The sequence below is a fragment of the Festucalex cinctus genome, chromosome 2 (assembly GCF_051991245.1).
Source record: "Festucalex cinctus isolate MCC-2025b chromosome 2, RoL_Fcin_1.0, whole genome shotgun sequence".
Classification (NCBI taxonomy): Eukaryota; Metazoa; Chordata; class Actinopteri; order Syngnathiformes; family Syngnathidae; genus Festucalex; species Festucalex cinctus.
In genome coordinates, this window is record NC_135412.1 from 33,483,510 (window position 1) to 33,506,817 (window position 23,308).

The window sequence follows — 23,308 nt, forward strand, 5'->3', positions numbered from 1 at the left end:
AATCAAAAGACACACTAACCATTTACTTTTATATTATATACTCTATAAATAGACACCTGTTCTATTCACATCTAGGGGTGATTTAGACTCCTCAATTAACGTAACATGCATAATTTGGGATGTGGCCAGTCCATTAATCCATTTTGAATATTGATAGCAAAATAACACATCATCAATAAACATCAGTAGCAGAGCTACATGTTCGGCAAGACTGGCTGTCGGCTGGGGGGCCAAAGTCAAAATGCCAGGGCCGTTTTTTTTTTTTTGGTGCCAGTTCAGCCCTGATATGGAGTGATGGACAATTCCGACCATCTGTTTCTGATATTTCCACACCTTACATGGTGAAAACAAACGGCATATTGTATTGCTTTTACCAGTGACTAGAATTCAAACCAGTCAGAATGTTGTAGTCGTCATAAGACATTTCATGACGTTTTGAAATCAAAACAACCCTCAAATTACAACAATCCAAAGTCCAATATTTGTCAGTGGTTGGAGTGGTTTCTTTCACCGAGTTAATGTTGCATTCAAGGAAGGTGGGAAGTTAGATTGATCCCACTCAGATTCTTCTATTTCTGACTGCAAAGTATTTGAGGCAAATGTAAACAACAAAGATGGCTGATCACAATATTTTTTGTTTGTTTGTTTTGTTTTGGTTAACACAGTCAGTCCAAATTCACGTTGGGTTACATGAAGTTACTTACTTTGAATAACTAAATTAGGGTCATAATACATAAAGAGATAAATAAATATTTTATAATTGTGTAAATTATGTATTGCCATTCGCAGTCTGTATCTCTATTGTTGAATTACATTGTTAGATTGAAGACGGTCAGTGACGGACGGTGATGTTCTTTTTCTCCCGACTTTGCAACTCGGATCAAGTTCATGGTTTGCCTTTAGAAAAGTCTGACTTCCCACCTTCCTCTCTCTTTTGCTCTTGGACATTCGGACACCCCTATAAAATGGCTTGACCCCTTACTAGTGAAATATGAGTGCAAGTGTGCACATTCACACACAGCCTCGGTAATGTCAATAGGAATACCTGCTGGTTTGGGTGTGCATTGTTCAATAGCGCCTACCAGAGGGAAGGAGCTGGAAAAAGTGGTGCGTTCCTTACCCTGGTCAACCCATCCTGAGTTGAATCCGCCATTATATATTATTGTTTGTATGTTGCATTCACTGAGATGTGTTTTTCTCAGTTTCCAACGGTATGATTGTATTTTGAAATTACAACCCACAGTTCTTGTTCTTGTGGAAAAGTGGCCTGGGGTCTCGCTTAACACTATTGATACATATATGAAATTACTAGCTACATTAATATGTTCAATCAGAGTTTTAATGCCAATAGGCCCTAATTAAGTATCATAAATATGGATACTATTTCAACTCTAATGAAGATTGAAAGTAATGCAACTCTAGTTTACAGCAGTTTATTTTTAACAGACATATTCAAAACAACAGACTTTGTGTTGTTGGTTTGTGATAAAATGGGTGTGTTGTAGTTTCACCCTGGCTGCATGGCTGAAGCACCTCATTAACACCTTAATAGGAAATTACATAAACTACCATGACATAGCATACATACACATGACATGTCACAATTGTGTTAAGTTGGACTGTGGGTGCGTCTTTGCCCATTTTACAGGCTACCACTGACAGAGTACATGTGTGTTGATAAGCACCGTGCTTGACTGTTAGGTAGTCATGTGTTTCCAGAGTCTTTGGCAAGCATGCTGGAAACTATCACGGAAATTTGTAATGTGGCTATAAATAAATCTTCCAGTTTCGTGTTGCCAGCCATGCTATCACAGAGACTCTTTGGCCAGTCAGTAGCCCAAGTGGTCAGTGTATGTGCAGCTTTCTGCCACTTTACTGTATGCTTAGAAAGAAGCATTCAAATTTGGAATGGAACCAGACAGCAGATCTGATACACAGAAGACTCAACTTACTATTCTTTAATTATTTGGCAGTTACCAACCACGTTGGAATATGCTATCTAATCTTTTCCATCTAAACCTAAAAAAAAAAATATATATATATATATATATATATATATATATATATATATATATATATATATATATATATATATATATATATATATATATATATATATATATATATATATATGACAACTTTTATTGAAATATTATTATTTTTAATTATCTAATTATATAGTAAAACAATCTAACTCTTGTCAACCTTGGGACACCTGCTGCTGATCACACCAGCTGCCTTTTGATACTTTCCTCACTTTATCGCCTTGTCCGCACACGCAAACACACACAAACACATGCGCAGACACACACGCAAAGGGTGTCACCTACTTTTGCAACAATTATTTCCATGAAAATTGTCTTCTGTCATCATTTTCCCCGGGTAAAAGTTGAATGTGTTTCTTCACTTGCTTGATAACCAGTTGTTTGGTTTCACACTTTTAACAATTATGACTATTTAACTTTTCCTAGCTCAAATCTATAATATGTGTGTCATATTGTCACCTTTGTATTTAACTTATTTTGGAAAGACAACATTGCAGCATTATGTTCAATAGGCAACACCTATGGTGTGAGCCTGAGGTCTTTCACACGTATAGGCCAAAATGAAAAACTAATGGAAACCATTTATTGCTTACAGACGGAGCCACTCCTGCAATACATCAACATAATCGTTCCACAACTCTTGTGTGTGCATACATAAGATGAATGAGCTATCATGTGTGGCTTCTCTCTACAGTCCAATTTATGTGTAGCGTTTTAATACGTAATCTTAATGTAAAAGACCAGAACATCAGAGAGTGTGATTCATTCAGCATTATACTGGCCCACTTGGCTGTGTAGAGCAGCTGCAACCATGCCTTTTGAGTTGTCTTTGAGACAGATGCTTTGAAATGGTAAGAAGTGTGCGTGCATACAGTATTTTGTGACTCATTGCCATCCATCAGAGCCAGCTAACTGTCAATGCACAGAATGCCTGATAATTATCCATAACCTATGGATTCTTATTACTGAGTCCAAATCCGCACATGGACCCTCCAGGCAGCTAAAGCTTTCAAACTTTCAACATATGCATGATGAGAAAACTCGTTAACATATTAATTCATGACTGGACTCATTTTATGATCATATCTTTTGATTTAAATAGCTGCTCCTGTGACTTGTCCTATTTTGTTGTACCATTTGTACTATTCACTTTCTTCAAGATGTTCATTTGCTAAATGACTTCTACAATAACTGGTTATTGTACTTCCTCTTTGGCATGTAAATCCTGGCCTGCCAATTCATTTTTTTTGTTGTTTTTTTTGTTTTGTTTTACATGTGTCTATTTATGTGGGTGGCACAGTATTAAAATGAAAACGGAGGGGAAAAAGAAATAGGACTGTTGAAAACTGCTATAATTCTCCAAGCTATTTGAAATATGCTTTTGGAAGACTGGGAAGAACAAGCAGTTGTGCTGCATGGACATAATGTTTCTTTATATGACTGGCTTGGCCTCCATATTACAGTGTTGTTAATCTTGTTTAATGTCATGAAGTCATACTTTATCACATTAGTGAACATAGGAAGCAGAGACGTCTATGCAAGTTGTCATTCTGGCCATATGTTAAAACTCCAAAAAGAAAACAACAATGGAGGACCACACTGTCATTGTAGAGATGGCGCTTACAATGCGTCTCCAGATGGGTTACATTTTCTGCACTAATAATGTGTCCAGTGGAAACACATGTCTCAAGTCAGATTTTAAATCTACCAAAAATGCATAATGGCAAGCAAAGCTCTTGTTATATATATATTTGTAGTTATTGTTTCTTTATAAAGAAACTACTTGCTTGCCCTGCATATACTATTGATTCCTATTATCCCATTTCTAGTAACTAATTGTGAGAGTCTCAGGTTAATTAATGCAGGATACAGACATTTAAATGTTGGCAGGTACAGCACATACCTTAATCTCTAGCTATAATAATAATAATAATAATATAATAATAATAATCATAATAATATAATAATAATAATAATAATAATAATAATAATAATAATAATAATAATAATAATAATAATAATAACAATAATAATAATAATCATCATCATCATCATCATCATCATCATCATCATCATCATCATCATCATCATCATCATAGTGGAGCTCCTTACACAGTTATACGTGCCAACGCCTTTGCAAAAGGATTTTATGTCATTACTTAAATGCTTGTGCACACACGTACACATTTATGTAGCCTATATGGCATTTCTTGGGATGCCCAATTCCCTATAAATTCATTGCGAACATGTGAAAAGACTGATTCACTTGATTTCAATTAAATTCCACTTTTCATCGCACAATGACAAGTACTACTGACAAAATACTTTCTTCCTACATGGATAGTATTACAATTATATTGAAGCTATTGTTCACATTGCTACTTTTTTTTTTTTTTTACATATATACTGTTCTAAATTATTATTATTATTTTTTATTTTATATTATTTAAGTTTCTAGCATAATATTCTGAAGCGTCTTTGTGTGGCACCGTAGCATTTTTACAATTAAGTACTTCCAGGTTATGTCACTTGGATAGGAAAGGAGCAGAAAGTTTCGAAAAACAAAACAAAACGTGAATCTAAAGATTTCCATACAATTTTTAGGTGCAAGGTGCTGGCGGCATCCGGGGACAGGCACAATTTGTCTGGGTTGTTCAGATTGTGTGTAATGAGTCAACTGTTCTGTCCTGCATGTATACAGGAAAGCGACCAGTTGCAGGTTAGTTTATCAGGATCAATACAAAGATACTATAACACACGCACGCACGCGCGCACCCAACCCACACACACACACACACACCCACACACCTACTTCTACTGACTACATATGGCTAGCTTATTTATTTATTTTTTTCACTGTGCCCCCTTTCCGCCTCATTCAACAGTAAAAAAACAAAACAAAACAAAATTTCATTCTGTTATTGTAGGTGTATTGACCTATACTTTTTGTAACAATTCAAAACTTTCAGCAAAGTTCCCTAAGGATCAAGAATGTACACAATATTTTTTTCTAACCTCTCAGAAATTAGCTTGTTTTGAGAGTTGAGTTGAGATAGTCTTGCCTCATGTACATCAGCCACTTCTAACCCACATACAGTGGTGACCAGTCAGCTTTTGTTACCATGACAATCAGGATGGCGTTAAGGGATATGGGGAAGTTGTTCTCAAACAGCCTAGATTCTGAATAGAAAGATGAGCGGTAAAAGAGCAGCAAGAGACAGACATTTCCCCTCGTGGAGGCAGAACTTCATCACAAACTTGGCAAACTTGTCAATTAGTTGGCAGATGAATGCATAGGTGAGGAATACAGTGGACACACCAGACTTTAGCTATCTTTTGAAAATGAAAAATTCTTACAAGTCATGGGTGGAAAAATTCAGTGTTCGGACAGTATTATGTAACTCATCCAAAATGTGACACACTTTTGAATCAAGGGCCACTTCTAGCTTCTTCTGGTCGAGTGTCCTAAGTCGTGACAAAGGTGAAATAAGAAATGACTGGCCACTCCTGATCTGTCATAGAAGAGATCGTGGGGTGTTGTAAATTTGGCCGGTGGCAAAATGAATGGTTGTCTCTCTCTATCTGTACTGTGATTGACTGGCTGGGTGAAGTCTGTCTTTCACCCGAATTCAGCTGGGATAGGTTGCAGCTCCCCGCAGCCCTGAACAGGATAAGTGGTATAGAAAATGGATGGCTGAAAGGACGGTTTAATTGTGTGTTACTGACTGTGGTTTTTGTGTGTTTCAGCATTTGACCGCCATAAATCACAATTGCTGGAGCAGTTGTTGAATCTGTCAGAGGAGGGGAAAAAATACAAGCTCATGCTGCTTACATTAAAAATCATTTTGAGTCTGCCCACCAATATTATTATTATCAAAACAAAACTAAGGAAGTACTGTACTATGCATGACAAGATCTAGGGGGGAAAACAAGGTACTGAATGGTACTTTACTCACAGGGAAAAATGTTTGTTTGTGTCTGTTGTATTTCATTGTAACAAAACAAAGCATTGCTCCCCTTCCTTTGCTATTCCTGGTAGGCACCTCGTGATATATGGCTTCTAATTTCTCCAAATTATATGAAAACTATAGACACATGCACATAGGTAGAGTGCGGGTGTGGTCCGAGCGGTGGGGGGGTTGTTCGTGCATGGTAGGTTGATGCAGACTGAATATTTTGCAAGAGACATAGTGGACATACCGGTACATCTGCCTTCTGACAATCGTGTGTCCAAGACTGATGCCCCTTTAGAGAAACGATTGTCGACGGGGCAGGGGGAGCGGACAGAACTTCCTAACTCACTGACAAACTGTAGTCACTAATTATTTATATTAATTGACTGACTTTACTAACTAAGCACAGTCAGTAAAAGCAGCAACTAACTTTCTTCTCATTAACATTTACTAATATTGCTTCACTGTTGAGGTCTTTCTATAGCTGTGATCAAAAGTTTACACACACTTGTAAAGAACATAATGTCGTGGCTCTCCTGAGCTTCCAGTTATTTCTATAACTGATTTTTCCCCAGATGGAGTAATTGGAACATATACTTTATTGTCACAAAAACATTCATGAAATATCGTTCTTTTATGACTTTATTAGGGGTTAACAGAAAAAGTGAGCAAATCTGCTGGGTAAAAAATATACATACAGAAGCATGAATTAGCAATTTTGGTGACTTAGAAATTTGTCAATAAAATGATCTTTATACCATTTCCTCTTAACTTTTTGTATTGTGATTTGGAGTGACTGCGGCTTGAAGAATCAACCGAGAATCAACCAAAAATCAGATCTGCCAAGAATTAGAAGCTGCTGGAATACAGCTGCAAGTCTCCACAGTCAAGCGTAAGCGTGTTTTTGCATCACTATGGACAGAGAAGCTGCCTTGCAAGAAGGAAGCTCTTGCTCCGAAAGTGGCACCTTAAGGCTCGACTGAAGTTTGCTGCTGATCATATGGACAAAGATAAGACCTTCTGGAGGAAAGTTCTGTGGTCAGACAAAACAAAAATTGAGCTGTCTGACTACAATGTCCAGCAATAAGTTTGGATGAGAAAAGGTGAGGCCTTGACCCCAAGAACACCACGCCTACCGTCAAGCACAGAGGTGATAGTATTATGCTGTGGGCCTCTTTTACTGCCAATAGAACTGGTGCTTTACACAGAGATAATGGGATAAGGAAGAGGGAGGAATAACTTTCACTGACGCAACCACACATCAAAAGTGGTAATGGAATGGCTAAATCACGCTAGTATTAAGGTTTTAGAATGGCCTTCCCAAAATCCTGACTTAAACCCCATTGAGATCATGCGGATACTTCTAAAGTAACAAGTTGTTGTAAGCAAACCAACAAATTTAACTAAACTACACCAATTCTGTCAAGAGGAGTGGTCAAAGGTTCAACCAGAAGCTTCTCAGAAGCTTGAGGATGGCGACCAAAAGCGCCTAATTGAAGTGAAAATGGCCAAACCAAATATTAGCATTACTGTATGAATATTTTTGACCCAGCAAATTTGCTCACTTTTTCTGTTAACCCCTAATAAAGCCATAAAAAAACAAAATTTTATGAATGTTTTTTGTGACTATAAAGTATCCGTTCCAATTACTTCATCAGAGAAAAATCAGAGTTATAGAAATAACTGGAATCTCAGGAGAGCCATGACATTATGTTCTTTCCAAGTGTATGTAAACTTTTGATCACAACTGTATATGCTCCCTGTCCCATCGGTGGCCGCTTCTTGGTCTAAAATAAAGAGAAAATGTTGCTAACAGGCAGCAGTGCAGTTATATAATGAAGTGAGCGAGAGTCTTTGATTCCTCTCACAGGACCCAATGGCCTGCTGTGAGTAAAGGGAAGAAGCCAGAATGCAGTAAGGTTGTAAGACACATCATAGCGAGCGAAGTAAATGACAAGCCCTTCGCTACTGTCACTTAGGCATGACAGAACAGCTGTCAAAGTCAATGTGTTTGTGTCTTGTTGAAATGTCACAACACCATACTGTTTGTGAAATTGTGTTTTTCACCCAGAAACACTCATCTTAGTTGTTTTATCTGTTTTTTTTTTTGTTTTTTTTTAAATCAGTCTGGTGTAGAAGTTGTCTATAAAAAGCAGACTTATATTTGATGTACTGCACAGATAAGCAAATGTCAGTCTCTAAAATGTGTGCTTGGACATAGCAAGATTAAAATGATAAAGTAATCTAATCTTTTAAAAATGACTTTCAATCATATTAATGTGGGTCTAATTAAAGTTGTCTTTTTTTCATCGCCTAATGAGAAGCAGGTTTCAAATACAAACACTATTGCTGTGTTATTCAGCCTAATGCTGCATGTCTATTGGAACACTCCCCCTGTAAGGTTCAGCAACTATTCACAGTGAGCGCTAAGATACTTTTTTTGTTTTTTTTTTTAAATCAAATGTCAGTTTGTGTGCAACCTTGAATTGAATTTGTGAGAATGTTACAAAACAGCTTTTGGTATTACTTTCTACCAGCAGTCTCACACATTGGAAAGCCATCAAAGTGAATGTGTCACAACATGAAAGAGAGAAGACAGACAGAAGGTTTTTATTGCTTGCATGACTGAAATCACATTTTTCTTTGGTTCAAGAAGCATCGACAGCCGCAGCAAAACCCTTGGCTTGGAACGACCTTGCCAAGATAAAACAGATTCACTGATGTTCAAATGAAATACTGTCCTGAAGATTGCAAATGCAGACTGTGCAAGCATTTTACCCCATCATCTTATCTCATTTTGACAAAAAAATGTAATATTACCTAATTTGTATATGGTAACTCTTGATTTTAGCCTTGGTCCATGCAACCATCAGTGAATTATTTGTCAAGTCAAGTCAAGTCAAGTCAAGTCAAGTCATCTTTATCTTTAGGCTATAGCGTTTTCAAACAGCCTTAGCTGTCACAAAGCGCTTTAAAGAAACACACACACTACAATGGCTCAGAGAAACCACACTTCGCAACACTATACTATCAATTTTTATTTTGGTTTAGTGAACGAGGATCTCTGTAGGCAACAGCAACTTGAAACCCAGCGAGTGACGCCAAAAGACCGTGTGAGCTGGATTTAGCCTGAGCACCTAACAAGATCGGCGAGCAGCTAGTAAAAACAATAAATCAATAAATAAATAAAGCTAGTACATGGCTCCCGCCATGTAATATAATTAGTTATTACTAGACCTCTGTTTATATAAAGATGTACTGTCACGGTGGGGGTGTGATGGACGGACCCAGAGGCGGAATAAATAGGCAGGGAGAAGTGGACTGACAGCAACTAGAATGACTTTATTGACTGTGGTGGGGAAGGACGGGACGAGACTGAAGTGGAGAAGACTGGGCTGGACGTGTACCCAGATCATGGCGAGGACTTGGCGTTGCGTGAGGCAGAGACTTGGCGTGAGGCAGAGACTTGGCGTGAGGCAGAGACTTGGCGTGAGGCAGAGACTTGGCGTGGCTGACGTTGAAGACTTGGCGTGGCTGACGTTGAAGACTTGGCGTGGCTGACGGTGAAGACTTGGCGTGGCTGACGGTGAAGACTTGGCGTGGCTGACGGTGAAGACTTGGCGTGGCTGACGGTGAAGACTTGGCGTGGCTGACGGTGAAGACTTGGCGTGGCTGACGGTGAAGACTTGGCGTGGCTGACGGTGAAGACTTGGCGTGGCTGACGGTGAAGACTTGGCGTGGCTGACGGTGAAGACTTGGCGTGGCTGACGGTGAAGACTTGGCGTGGCTGACGGTGAAGACTTGGCGTGGCTGACGGTGAAGACTTGGCGTGGCTGACGGTGAAGACTTGGCGTGGCTGACGGTGAAGACTTGGCGTGGCTGACGGTGAAGACTTGGCGTGGCTGACGGTGAAGACTTGGCGTGGTTGACGGTGAAGACTTGGCGTGGCTGACGTTGAAGACTTGGCGTGGCTGACGTTGAAGACTTGGCGTGGCTGACGTTGAAGACTTGGCGTGGCTGACGTTGAAGACTTGGCGTGGCTGACGGTGAAGACTTGGCGTGGCTGACTTTGCGTGGAAGACTTTGTAGACTGAGCGTGGAAGACTTTGTAGACTTGGCGTGGAAGACTTTGTAGACTTGGCGTGGAAGACTTTGTAGACTGAGCGTGGAAGACTTTGTAGACTTGGCGTGGAAGACTTTGTAGACTTGGCGTGGAAGACTTTGTAGAGTTGGCGTGGAAGACTTGGCAAATGGTCAAATGACACCACTGTGACAACGCATGCAGACAACAGCAAACAATGCTCCCACACCCGCGTGAGACAAACACCACTCCCTTATACCAACACTAATGACAATAACCGGACACACCTGGGAGACACAGCAGGGAGGGGGAACCAATCAGCACTACACATCAGGAAGGGAAGACACAAGCAGGTGGACAAGGTTAACATAACGAGACTGGGGGAGAAGACCGGAACACCAACAACCAACACTCACCAAAATAAAACAAAAACCCAACCCAAAAACCGAAACATGACAGTACCCCTCCACCAAGGGACGGCTCCCAGACGTCCCAAACACAAAACAAGCCAAAAAAGGGGAGGGCGGGGACGGGAACGGGAGCAAAACACAGCCCTCAACCAGGGTAGGAATAGGAGGACACAAGGGGGCGAAAAACGGCCTCACACAATGCCATAAACTCCGCATCCGGGGGTGGCCCAGGAGGAGGCAAGATCATCGGCCCAGAGGGCTGAAACTGGGGTGGCTCCGCCAAGGGCCGGTCCCCGTGGTGGGCCCGTCTTCTGCGCCGCCTGGCGCTAGGTCCCGGATCGGCCACCATGACCGCACTGCTTGGGGCGGACACCAGGCCCGGAGACTTTGATCGGGGCAGAGACGAGGAAGCCGGGGATTTGACCTGGGGCAGAGACGAGGAAACTTGAGACTTTGGCTGGGGCTGTGACGAGGAAGCTGGGGATTTGACCTGGGGCAGAGACGAGGAAACTTGAGACTTTGGCTGGGGCTGTGACGAGGAAACTTGAGACTTGACTTGGGGCAGAGATGAGGACGCGGGAGAAGGCGGCAACTCTGCCGTGACGAGGGGACCTGAGATGCCAATTGGCCGCGACGAGGGGACCTGAGACGCCAGGGGCTTAGGCTGCACAGGCGCTGCGGCCAGGGGCTGCGGAGGCAGCGGCACAGGCGTTGCGGCCAGGGGCTGCGGAGGCAGCGGCACAGGCGTTGCGGCCAGGGGCTGCGGAGGCAGCGGCACAGGCGTTGCGGCCAGGGGCTGCGGAGGCAGCGGCACAGGCGTTGCGGCCAGGGGCTGCCGAGGCAGCGGCACAGGCGTTGCGGCCAGGGGCTGCCGAGGCAGCGGCACAGGCGTTGCGGCCAGGGGCTGCGGAGGCAGCGGCACAGGCGTTGCGGCCAGGGGCTGCGGCGGCAGCGGCGCAGGCGAAGCGGCCTGGGGCTGCGGCGGCAGCGGCACAGGCGTTGCATCCGGGACCGGCAGCGACGAAGTGGCCAGGGGCTGAAGCGGCAGCAGCGGCACAGGCAAAGAGGCCAGGGGCTGAAGCGGCACAGGCGTGGCATTCTTGGGCTGCCGAGGTGCCAGGACGAGGGCCTGGAGCCGGCGGGGCGCCGGAACGGGGTCCTGAGGCCGGCAGGGCGCCGGAACGGGGTCCTGAGGCCGGCGTGGAGCCGGAACGGGGTCCTGAGGCCGGCGTGGAGCCGGAACGGGGTCCTGAGGCCGGCGCGGAGCCGGAACGGGGTCCTGAGGCCGGCGCGGAGCCGGAACGGGGTCCTGAGGCCGGCGCGGAGCCGGAACGGGGTCCTGAGTCCGGCGGGGAGCCGGAACGGGAGCTTGAATCCGGCGCGGAGCCGGAACGGGGTCCTGAGGCCGGCGCGGAGCCGGAACGGGGTCCTGAGGCCGGCGCGGAGCCGGAACGGGGTCCTGAGGCCGGCGCGGAGCCGGAATGGGGTCCTGAGGCCGGCGCGGAGCCGGAACGAGGTCCTGAGTCCGGCGGGGAGCCGGAACGGGGACTTGAATCCGGCGCGGAGCCGGAACGGGGTCCTGAGTCCGGCGGGGAGCCGGAACGAGGTCCTGAGTCCGGTGGGGAGCCGGAACGAGGTCCTGAGTCCGGCGGGGAGCCGGAACGGGGACGAGGCGCTTCCGCTGGGTCCAGGTAGGTGGGAGCATTCTGTCACGGTGGGGGTGTGATGGACGGACCCAGAGGCGGAATAAATAGGCAGGGAGAAGTGGACTGACAGCAACTAGAATGACTTTATTGACTGTGGTGGGGAAGGACGGGACGAGACTGAAGTGGAGAAGACTGGGCTGGACGTGTACCCAGATCATGGCGAGGACTTGGCGTTGCGTGAGGCAGAGACTTGGCGTGAGGCAGAGACTTGGCGTGGCTGACGTTGAAGACTTGGCGTGGCTGACGTTGAAGACTTGGCGTGGCTGACGTTGAAGACTTGGCGTGGCTGACGTTGAAGACTTGGCGTGGCTGACGTTGAAGACTTGGCGTGGCTGACGTTGAAGACTTGGCGTGGCTGACGGTGAAGACTTGGCGTGGCTGACGGTGAAGACTTGGCGTGGCTGACGGTGAAGACTTGGCGTGGCTGACGGTGAAGACTTGGCGTGGCTGACGGTGAAGACTTGGCGTGGCTGACGGTGAAGACTTGGCGTGGCTGACGGTGAAGACTTGGCGTGGCTGACGGTGAAGACTTGGCGTGGCTGACGGTGAAGACTTGGCGTGGCTGACGGTGAAGACTTGGCGTGGCTGACGGTGAAGACTTGGCGTGGCTGACGGTGAAGACTTGGCGTGGTTGACGGTGAAGACTTGGCGTGGCTGACGTTGAAGACTTGGCGTGGCTGACGTTGAAGACTTGGCGTGGCTGACGTTGAAGACTTGGCGTGGCTGACGTTGAAGACTTGGCGTGGCTGACGGTGAAGACTTGGCGTGGCTGACTTTGCGTGGAAGACTTTGTAGACTGAGCGTGGAAGACTTTGTAGACTTGGCGTGGAAGACTTTGTAGACTTGGCGTGGAAGACTTTGTAGACTGAGCGTGGAAGACTTTGTAGACTTGGCGTGGAAGACTTTGTAGACTTGGCGTGGAAGACTTTGTAGACTTGGCGTGGAAGACTTGGCAAATGGTCAAATGACACCACTGTGACAACGCATGCAGACAACAGCAAACAATGCTCCCACACCCGCGTGAGACAAACACCACTCCCTTATACCAACACTAATGACAATAACCGGACACACCTGGGAGACACAGCAGGGAGGGGGAACCAATCAGCACTACACATCAGGAAGGGAAGACACAAGCAGGTGGACAAGGTTAACATAACGAGACTGGGGGAGAAGACCGGAACACCAACAACCAACACTCACCAAAATAAAACAAAAACCCAACCCAAAAACCGAAACATGACATGTACAGGGTGTTCCAAAATGGTTGACCCCATTTCGTGGTCCAATAATTTTGACAATTTTCATTGGAATGATCTCAAATTTTCACAGCTTGCGTAGAAACGTTTCAAGTTTTTGTGTGTAACGTTTGGCATTTCTATCTTTTCAGGTTAAGAAATGCCGTTCATTTCAAAAGAAAATGCATTTTGCGTGTTTGAGTATGCTCGGACTCAGTCACCGAAGACAGTGCAGCGTGCCTTCTTCACAAATTTTGCAAAGAAGGCACCAACTACAAAACAAATTAGAACTTGGCACCAAAAGGGCCCTTTTTGGCACGAGCTTGAATACCGACTCGACGTGTGCAGAGTCACAGGCGGCGCTCATATTGAACATTTATGAAAATCTGTCATAGAACCAACAAATATTTGTAGTTTTCTTTGTAAATTTAACCAATAAAACGTGTGACTTTCAACATAAAGTGTATTTAGTTTCATTAAGATCCATCAAGTAGTTTCCGAGATATGGGCATTTAGAATATGGGGTCAACCATTTTGGAACACCCTGTATGTTGATGTGATAGAACCACATTTGTTCTTTTTCACACCATCTATGGGAGTAGCTTCGAATGGCACAAAATAAGTCTTCCAAATATGTTGGTTGTGATTTTCTTCTCACTTTGTGGTTCTGGAGCGTGTTTTTGGTTGGATCACTTTACGAGACGAATGTTTTGTTTGGAATTGTCAGGATCTTTTCCCACATTTGTATAAACGTGTGTGAAACTTCTGGATAGTACACGCTTGCGTGTACACAAGTGCAGAAAATAGTGTGACCGCTGAGCAAAACTGAAATAACCAGATAGTTTTGAACCACGATGGCCATTTCTGGAAAAGACATTGTCTGACTGGCCATGCATCCTCTTACATAATCATTGTGTGCATTCTACTAATGTGCTTGTAACCTCGGGATGTGTGTGCGTGTGTGTGTGCGCTCCGTATTGACTTTAAACAGGGGGGAATCACTTTCTGCCAAGTAATCAGTCTTATTATTGGTCTTAGCTGTCAACAGTGGATAATAAAACTAGTGCCCACAGTCGCTTGCATTCCAGACACCCCAGCACACAGATAAAAACACGCGAGCATACTGTATATTCTGCCATGCATAAACACAACCACGTGAGCATGACTTGAATAGAACACATGCACAAACACAAATACTGTGTCTTTCATTCACTGCTGGATTTTTAACATGTGGTAACGTTTAAATTCTTGTCTTCAAGACAAAGCTCAGACTCAAGTTGTGTGCGTGTGCGTGGGGGTGTGAGTGTGAGAAAGTGATCCTACCTCTCCTCTCTTGGAAGTCAAACCCATGAGTCTTCACAAGGTCTTCATGCATGTCAGTACATTCTTGTGTGACAGAGAATAGCAGACATTCCAAAAGAAGTTCTGGTTTATACCATAAAAATCCCACTCACTGCTGCAACACTGTAACACCACACTAACACTTCAAATTTCTCACTATGTTGCATTACAGAGGGTTGTCCAGAAAAATTGCTCTCAATCCCGTTAGCTCACATTGCGTCAGTGTTCTGCATTGTGCTAGTACAAAATTTGGCACATTAGAGAAAGCTGGAAAGTCAGTCGTGCCCACCTCAGACTTTATCAGGTTCATCCTCAGAGCAGTACATTCAATCGAAGCTCAAGGACACACAAACGTGTGTTGAGGTTTGAGTCCCCAAAACCTTCAGGTTGGAAAACAACCACTCTACCACTGAGTCATGCTGCCCCCCACCGTTTGGCTATATGCCCTGTGATTGACTGATGACCAAACCAGGCTTTACCCTGCCTCTCGCCCAAAGTCAGCTGGGATAGGCTCCAGCTCCTAATGAAAATAAGCTGTATAGAAAATGGTTGAACACAGACGTTGTGAATCGTCCAATATAACAACAACATTGGCTGGAGCTCTCAAACCTGTGTGATATAGTCAAATAAGCAAGGAGAAGCAGTTTGGTTCATTCCATTTCGTTTTCTTCAAAGAGATCTCCACAAATGGCTGTCCTTCTGTCCACCCAACCATTATCTGAACCGCTGATGGTGGGTAAATATGGAGCACAACATCTATCTTTCTTGTTTAAAATAAAAGCAAAAATAAATCTTAAAAAAGTAAAGTAAAAGAAAAGAAAAAAAAGCTCTCAATGTGCATGCCAATCCATTTTTCCAAAGCTTTTACTTTACTAAAATTACCACTGCGATTGTTTTTCCTTAGGTTTGCCATTTAGTTGAAATATTGGGACAATATCATAAAACTTTACGGCATTATGTATCTAGATTGTGTACTTATCTAGATAAACTGCATAGATATGTTGACACACATTATAAATGTAGATATGACAATGCAGTAAGGTTATAAAAACCTTTGAGCTCTAACCTTAATGACTGTTTGCTTAATTCTTGACAGTCATGATATAAAATCACCCATTAGTTTTAGATAACAACTATTACCATGTTTGCTCCAAGACACTTTTGGAACTTGCAAACTAAATGGGTGACTTTCCAAGCTTGGCTCTGTGCTTGTGTTGGTGTAAAGAATGCAAGGGCTGTTTTAACATTACAATGGCTTGGCAGGGCTCCGCTGTGGTCCCAGACACTCTGAGACTTTCACCACAAGATGCCTCCTGCAGAAATCTAGGATTACAGAGGATATACAAGTCAACATTTCTCTTGCACACTACTGTATATCTAAACACATCACATTATGGGTCACTTGATAATAGATGGAAAAGAAAAAAAATCACATATGGGCTGTAAGTGACTGTCGTTATCGTGGCATGCTTTTTTTTTTTTTTTTTTTCTCTTTTGGGCTACTTGAGAACAAGAAGCTGCTCGCTTCGTCATAACTTCCTATAGCACTACCCTTGGTGGTCATGTTGTACTCACCATTGGTCCAGCAGTACAGGGTGGCGGGTCATTTTCATGAAACAGGACAAGCCCCTCAAAACAGGCATATGTGCTGGAGACGAGAAAAACAGGAGGAAAAGAGACCTGGAATTCTTCATCTTCAGAGCATTTCGACAACACCAAAAAAAAGTTTTTAAGACACCTGGAAACTGCTTTATTTAAGCTTTTTATAAATTCATTTTTACTGTATGATATTCCTCAATGTCTGCGATTGGTTGGCAACCAGTCCAGGGTGTACCCCGCATCCTGCCCAATGCCATCTGAGATAGGCTCCAGCACCCTCCGCGAACCTTGTGAGGAATAAGCGGTCGAGAAAATGGATGGATGGATGTTCCTCAATGTTGTTAGCACCAGGCACATTGCTAAATAAAAAACAAATTATGGACCATGACAATAATAGCTGTAATAGGACAAGCAAAAGATTCCATGTGGGTACAAAAAAGAAAATAATACATGAGAAGAACACAATTGAAACAACAACAAATATCAATAGCGGGAATGTTTTGATGCTTGTATGAAATATTTATTGACTTTCCTTTTGTCTTTGGATCTAGGACATTCTGCAGATGCCATCACTGCTCAAAGTATTTCCAGCACCCAAAAAGGATAAAAATAATAATAAAAATACACACACAGAGAAAAAAAAAGTGTACAAAAAACATTGCCTGTCTCATAAAAGTGAGTGGTCGGCAATTTTATAAGAGCTTCTCCAGCAATCGCCATCAAATGTTTTGTTTTGTGTTAAGCCTGAAATAGGGATGCTATTACTCAATGACTTACAACTGAAATAACCAGTTTTACCAGCATTTTTTTCTCTGCACATGAACTTAGATATATATACTTTTGCACATGCACACACATGCACACAGTCAGGCAGAAAAGTACAAAGACAAAAGAAAAAATGGTTTGGTTGACAAGAGCCTCAATCACCATCTTAACTCAAATTGAAACCAGATGTTGTATATTACAATGAAGACAGGAATGAGAAGGATAGAAAAGTTTGTTTGGTTTTAGGTAATGCTGTTTAATTTCATATACCGCCCGAGTGAGTAAAGGGGGTGTTGATGATTTAAAGAGAAATGGTTTTTAATCTCTTTAGGAGAGAGAGTACCACAAAGTAGCTTGCCTGCTTTCTGATATGGTTCATGTGCATCTTTTGAGTCAAAATGACACCTTTACATGGCTTTGTGCTTCTTTACATACAATAGATTCCCACACATTGCAAAGGTCTTGAGGTTACAAGAAAGTAGAGTATGAATTTGGGCTTAGAGAAATTTTAAGAGGCACCACTGGCTGAAAGAAACTGCTGAATTTGGTGACAATTGACGGTGGGGTGTAGAATGGGACTAGGGTTAAAGACACAGAACATTTCATTGGGAAGTTTAGCTGGGGGAATTTTGGGAAATATCCAAATAGATTTTTCATAGATCTAAATGGGAATGCATTTTTAGGGTGTGTATTGTTGGGTATAACAAAACTGTCAAACCTTTCGGCTTCAGGGAAGAATGAAGTAGTCTTGGGGCCTGCCAGTGGAATGGACAGAGAGAAAGAAGATTGATTTTCATGCACAGCACAAGTCTAGTGCGGAACTGTGAGTATGGGTTGAGTTTTCTTCTATGGCTACAAAAACAGGGCCCTCAATATTAAATTGCACGTCTACCAACATGCTTCAATTTCATTCATCTTAAATTGTTGGCACTGTGTATTGAATATGCAAGAGATAAAAAAAAAATGTAACTTGTAATCCAACTTAGTTACTTTTTAAATAAGTAATCAGCAAAGTAACTTAGTTACTTTTTAAATCAAGTCAGCAGTAAAGTAGCTAAATTGCCATTTCACTACATCTCAATAATACCATTTTAATCTCTGCAGCTCAGCCTAAAAATAATGTCGGTTTTGAGTGATGCCTAAGCTTTGCATTTGGCAGAACGTGGAACTACCGGTACTTATGTACATACCATAATTTCTCAAGTATAATATAATAGTTTGTTTTTTGTTTTTTCAAAGAAAAATAAAATAAATCCAAATTTGAGGGGACATAGTAAACACAAATCCACGTGAAAGTATGAAAATCATGACAGTCCCCAAGTGGATTTTTCCAGAAATGGAATAGGTGAGGAACAAGAAACAGGGTGTATTTCACAAAGCAGGCTTAGTGAGAAAACTGGGTAAAGAAACCCTAAAAAGTGGGAAACTCTGCATCTTCCGTTTCAGAAAGGGAGGTAACTGAAAACAGAGGATAAGAGGGAACTCCAGCCTGATTCATAAAAAGAGTTCATTTAAGCTCTCGGTCTGTTACCATAGCAACATGGTCCGTCAACCTAACCTAGTCGGTAGCAGGTTTTCCACAAGGAACAAGGTTTACTCACAAGGTTTACTCCGTCCCCGCCGCCTTTCAGCCACACACAACAATTCATTTCCTCATTCATTCAGTCCGCTGCGGCGACTTTTTGCTTAAATACGCCTATAGTCTATAACGTAAAGTCCACTTTTGTCACGAACATGGCATGTCCTTTTGACAATGAGCCGATTGATGAAGGTGCCACTTTAGTGCGCAGGGAATGGGGTATATGCCCCGGAAGAGGCGGGACCTGGTTTTGCACATCAGTTTGTTTCCGGTCCGGGTTGCGAACGCGCAACCGAGGGGCACAAAGTCGGAAGCACATGTATTTTTGACGCAGCCCACACGTCGTAAACCGAACCGGAAACAAACTGATGTGCAAAAACAGTCCCGCCTCTTCCGTGGCATATACCCCAATAAATATTCATCGCGAGAATGTTATCGGACCGCACATATAAGCCGGCATTTCCGCACAGTTAACTTTTTGAGCAGTACAGTTTCACATCACAGTCCATTAATTAACATGCACAACTTAATCCGTCCTTACATTTGTAACATTACCAGAGGTAGTCATATGCTCTCACATTAGAGAAGTATTGCGCTCCATTTTTGCAAGAGTCCTATAGTCAATTCAGCTATAACTACTCAGCGTTGATATCACTCACTGGAATCAGCTGGACTGGAACCGAAAACTCAGAGTTTCCCATCTGAGGGTAGGTGAACTCATTGTTCCGGGTTAATCTCACAGTTTGTTGAACCTGCTTTGTGAAATACACCCACAGATCCTAAATGAATACAAATAATGTTTGTTGTGGTTTGCATAAAAAAAATGAGCTTCCTCCTAGACAGCAAGAATAATTTTCTAAGCCATTCTTTCTCGGCACAGTTCACAATATTGTTTTTTTTTGTTTTGTTTTTGTTTTGTTTTGTGAGATCAACAAAATATGTCTGAACACAAGAAATGTATCCAATTTCTTTGCAGATAATACTTAAATATTTCAGCATAGATAACATTTATGTATTTTACATAAGTACAAAGGAAAATAATCTTTTGAGGAGAAATTTTCAGGGGTGTGTAAAATGCATGATTATGTTATTTTCAAAAAATTATGATAAGTGGTTCTGAAAAATGATGGATGAAATATGAACACAGCATACATTACATACTTGAACTCAGTGGTGATTGCACAATTGTCTTTCATGGATGACATAAGATCGTCATGAACATTAGACTAAAGTGTTTAAGCTATTATGCTACTTCCTGTTTGGGTTTAAGCAATGCGATGGAAGCTAAAGGCTGACCACACAAGTACAGTTTGTTAAGATTGATGAATGATGCACGAACAATGTATTGCATCCTAATTACAGCTAAATACAGGAGGATTAAAAATATACATTTCTAAGTACATTAGTCACAATTTTGATTTGTTAAACCTAAACAGAAATTAGTTATATTTATAAAAAAAAAAATATGAGAAATGCAGAAAATATTGATAGTGTGGTGAGAAAGTTGCGCGGTTGAAATTCTTGGTGGTTATTACATAGTAGCCTATGATTATATTGTCATAAATGTAATGAGGTAGAATTATCTGAGTAAACTGCTCTGATATTGGCAAGCTTTTTTCTCATAAATGTAGTTGTATTTTATGATCATTATTATTATTTTTACTGTCTGTACCCTCCCCAGGCCTGGCCCGGCTCTTAGTCTGTTGCTGGCAGGATGACAACATCATTACAGTGTGGAAACACTGCTGAGCTTGTCGCATGACACTGCAGTTACATGTGCACGCATCATGCACACTTTGTTTACTGTTCTTGCCCTATCACTCTCTTACACGTACACATGGATATTTTCACTTGAATTTGTGTGTGCATGTGCATGTGATTTAAGATTAATGTATAGTGTGTTAGCCACACTATACATACTGTCAGGTGTGTCCCCTACAGTAGATGACACAGCCATTAACCCAAAATACACAAACAGAATATATCCACATGATGCAATCCAAGACAAAAGGGTCTGTGTCTATATTTGCCCTTATTTTAATTATTACTTAAAGCTCATAGTTGTTGGTGTATATTCTGACTTTCTCAATCATCTGGTGTGGTCCTCTGGAAGTTGGCCTGAGCTGTACCTGATCACTCTGGAACAGTTTAGTGTCGTTGCAGGAAAGACAGACATGCAGGCTAAACTGTGTCAATCCATTCCAAAGATGTGTTAAGGGTTTGTATACTCACCCTCATATGCTTTTTTGGTCCTCGCTTTATTGGGATACTGTACTGGAAACAAAACAACCACCGAGGAGCCGCATGGCACGACACAGACAAACTAACTCTTCACAGTGAAGACAGACAGTTTAAAAGAGGAATGAGAGGAGCTTTCTACGTGAAGATGGAAAGACCCTCTCTGACAAAGAGTAGGTGGAGTACGACACCACATACAATGCTGTCTTTTCATCCATCACAAAGAAACTCAATGATTTGGCCTCAAACAAACAAGAAAAACACCGTGCCCAGTGACTGTACGCATAGCTCCACTACCTTTTCACAACGCAATGGAATATTAACAAGGATGTTTCCACCCAATTACTTGTTGACAGACAGCGGCCACTCTGCAAGGCATCTTAACGACTGTAGTTGTTCAATTCCCTAAGAATGATACCATTTGTGGTGGTGGGACATGCCTCCAACTTGGATAATCAATAGTTGGCTTTACCTCACCAACTTATTTGAAGCATACTATTTCAAACTCACATTTGTCCGTTTTGTAAACAGTTATAAGAACTGCACAGCTTGTCCCATCAGTATTATGGGAAATATGGAAAATTAAGTTGTTCGGGAAACTGAATGTAAGTGTAACTGCAGTAGTCAGTGGATCAGGAGGGTAATCTAAGTAACATGGTAAACCGATGTGAATTTTAAGTGAAAACAGACCTCCCTGTGTCCTCCCATATGTATAAGTGCTGTCAACTGAGTATTTAATCCAGCATGCACACACACGTACACACCCACACACACACACAGGAAAAGTAAACTTCCTAACATGTTCTCTGAAAGAAGCTTGTGTTTTAAGTGTACTTTCCACCACACAGGGTCTGGGTGAACACTGAGCCATCTCTCATGGAAACAAGCCCATCAGGTAATTGAAACTGAAACCCACCCCTAAAGTGAATCCTGTACAAAAATCATCTCTGCTGCTGTACCCCCTGCGGGTGGGTTAACCTTCCACATGCCGCTGACCAGGGGGGTCCATATTTTTTTCCCAGCTACTTTTTTTTTTTTTCTCTTTACAACTTCTGAGTAAAAAATGTCGAATAAAATCCATAATAAATCTTTGTTCACGTGAAATGGCTCGCAAGATGTAAAGCTCACGCCAAAAACAACACATGACTCAGGCCGTTTTTAAAATTCCATTGTCATAAAAGTGGAACAATGTTTCTACGGGTTTCTGGGATCCTCAGGATAATCCAAAATTCATTGAGAATAAGATTTAACCACTACAACAAGGTTTTTTTTATTTTTTTATTTTTTTTATTTTTTTACATCTTATTAAAAAAAAAGAAAAAAAAAAAAAAGGTGTGAACCAAAAACACTCACATTCACACCAGAGGACAATTTTAAACTCTTCAGTTAACCTACCAAACAAGTTTTTTGGAATGTGGGAGGAAAAAAGAAGACTCCACACAAGAATGGGGAGAAGATGCAAACTCCTATAATGAAGGCCACAGCCCAGATTCGAACCAAGGACCTTGGAAGCTTAAAGAGCCTCTGCACACTGGCGTATTAACCATTACATGACATGATGATGCTTTTGGTAAATTCCAATGCAGTTTAGGCCAGCAGTGGTATAAACCTTACATTAGTTCTGCATTATAGATTCAATTAAACACCTCTTCCCTTACGTTTGCCATGTTTGAAATAAATGCCTGGTAGCCTATACATCGTATGGTTGTCCTTGCACATCAATCTATGTCTATGTCGAGACTTGTGTGGGATACAAGGCGGACGGATGTCTGAACTGGCAGCTATTAATTGGTGTGAGGAACATGCAAGGGATACCAAAGCGGATGATGAACTGTAATGGGCTGACTTAAAAGATCTCCTGTTGCGTGTATGCATGCCTCTGCATACTCATTGTGTTGTTTGTGCACACGTTTACCTCACAACTGTGTATGTATTTGTGTACACACATGGTTAAAATGCCCCCCTGCTGCATATTTGTGTGTATTTAAGTGCGTGTATATGCATGCATGTTTGCGTGTGTGGGTGATTTTGTGTCACACGTCAATGATATACACAACAATCGACGCAGGGCTGGCAAACAACTCGCCCCCCCACCCCTTGCTGTGAATTCCTTACATTCAAAAGACCCGAGGGCAACTCAGAGCTCCTCATTTTGCAGAGCGTGTTATGATTCCCTTGCTCTCTTTTTTCTTGTTTTACGGCACCTCTTTCAAGAAACACGTGTGCCTATAATTCACAGCTTCTTCTCTTCAATCAGAATGACCTGAAACAGGTATAATGTAGCTGCAGAGCTCCGATGCAGCTGTAAATAACGAGCGTGGAAAAGGCGGTGACGGGTGTGTGAAGACCATTT

General features: G+C 42.4%; 1 protein-coding gene across 1 annotated transcript in view; it reads right to left on the reverse strand.

Annotated features, from left to right (window-relative positions):
• The window catches only part of LOC144014626 (solute carrier family 41 member 1-like), a 34,476-nt gene extending 19,554 nt beyond the window's left edge, over positions 1 to 14,922 (reverse strand). The window contains exon 1 of the mRNA XM_077514749.1: positions 14,757 to 14,922. The gene's annotated coding sequence lies outside the window, so the exon portion shown is untranslated. The remainder of the gene's footprint in view (positions 1 to 14,756) is intronic.
• Between the last annotated feature and the right edge of the window lie 8,386 nt (positions 14,923 to 23,308).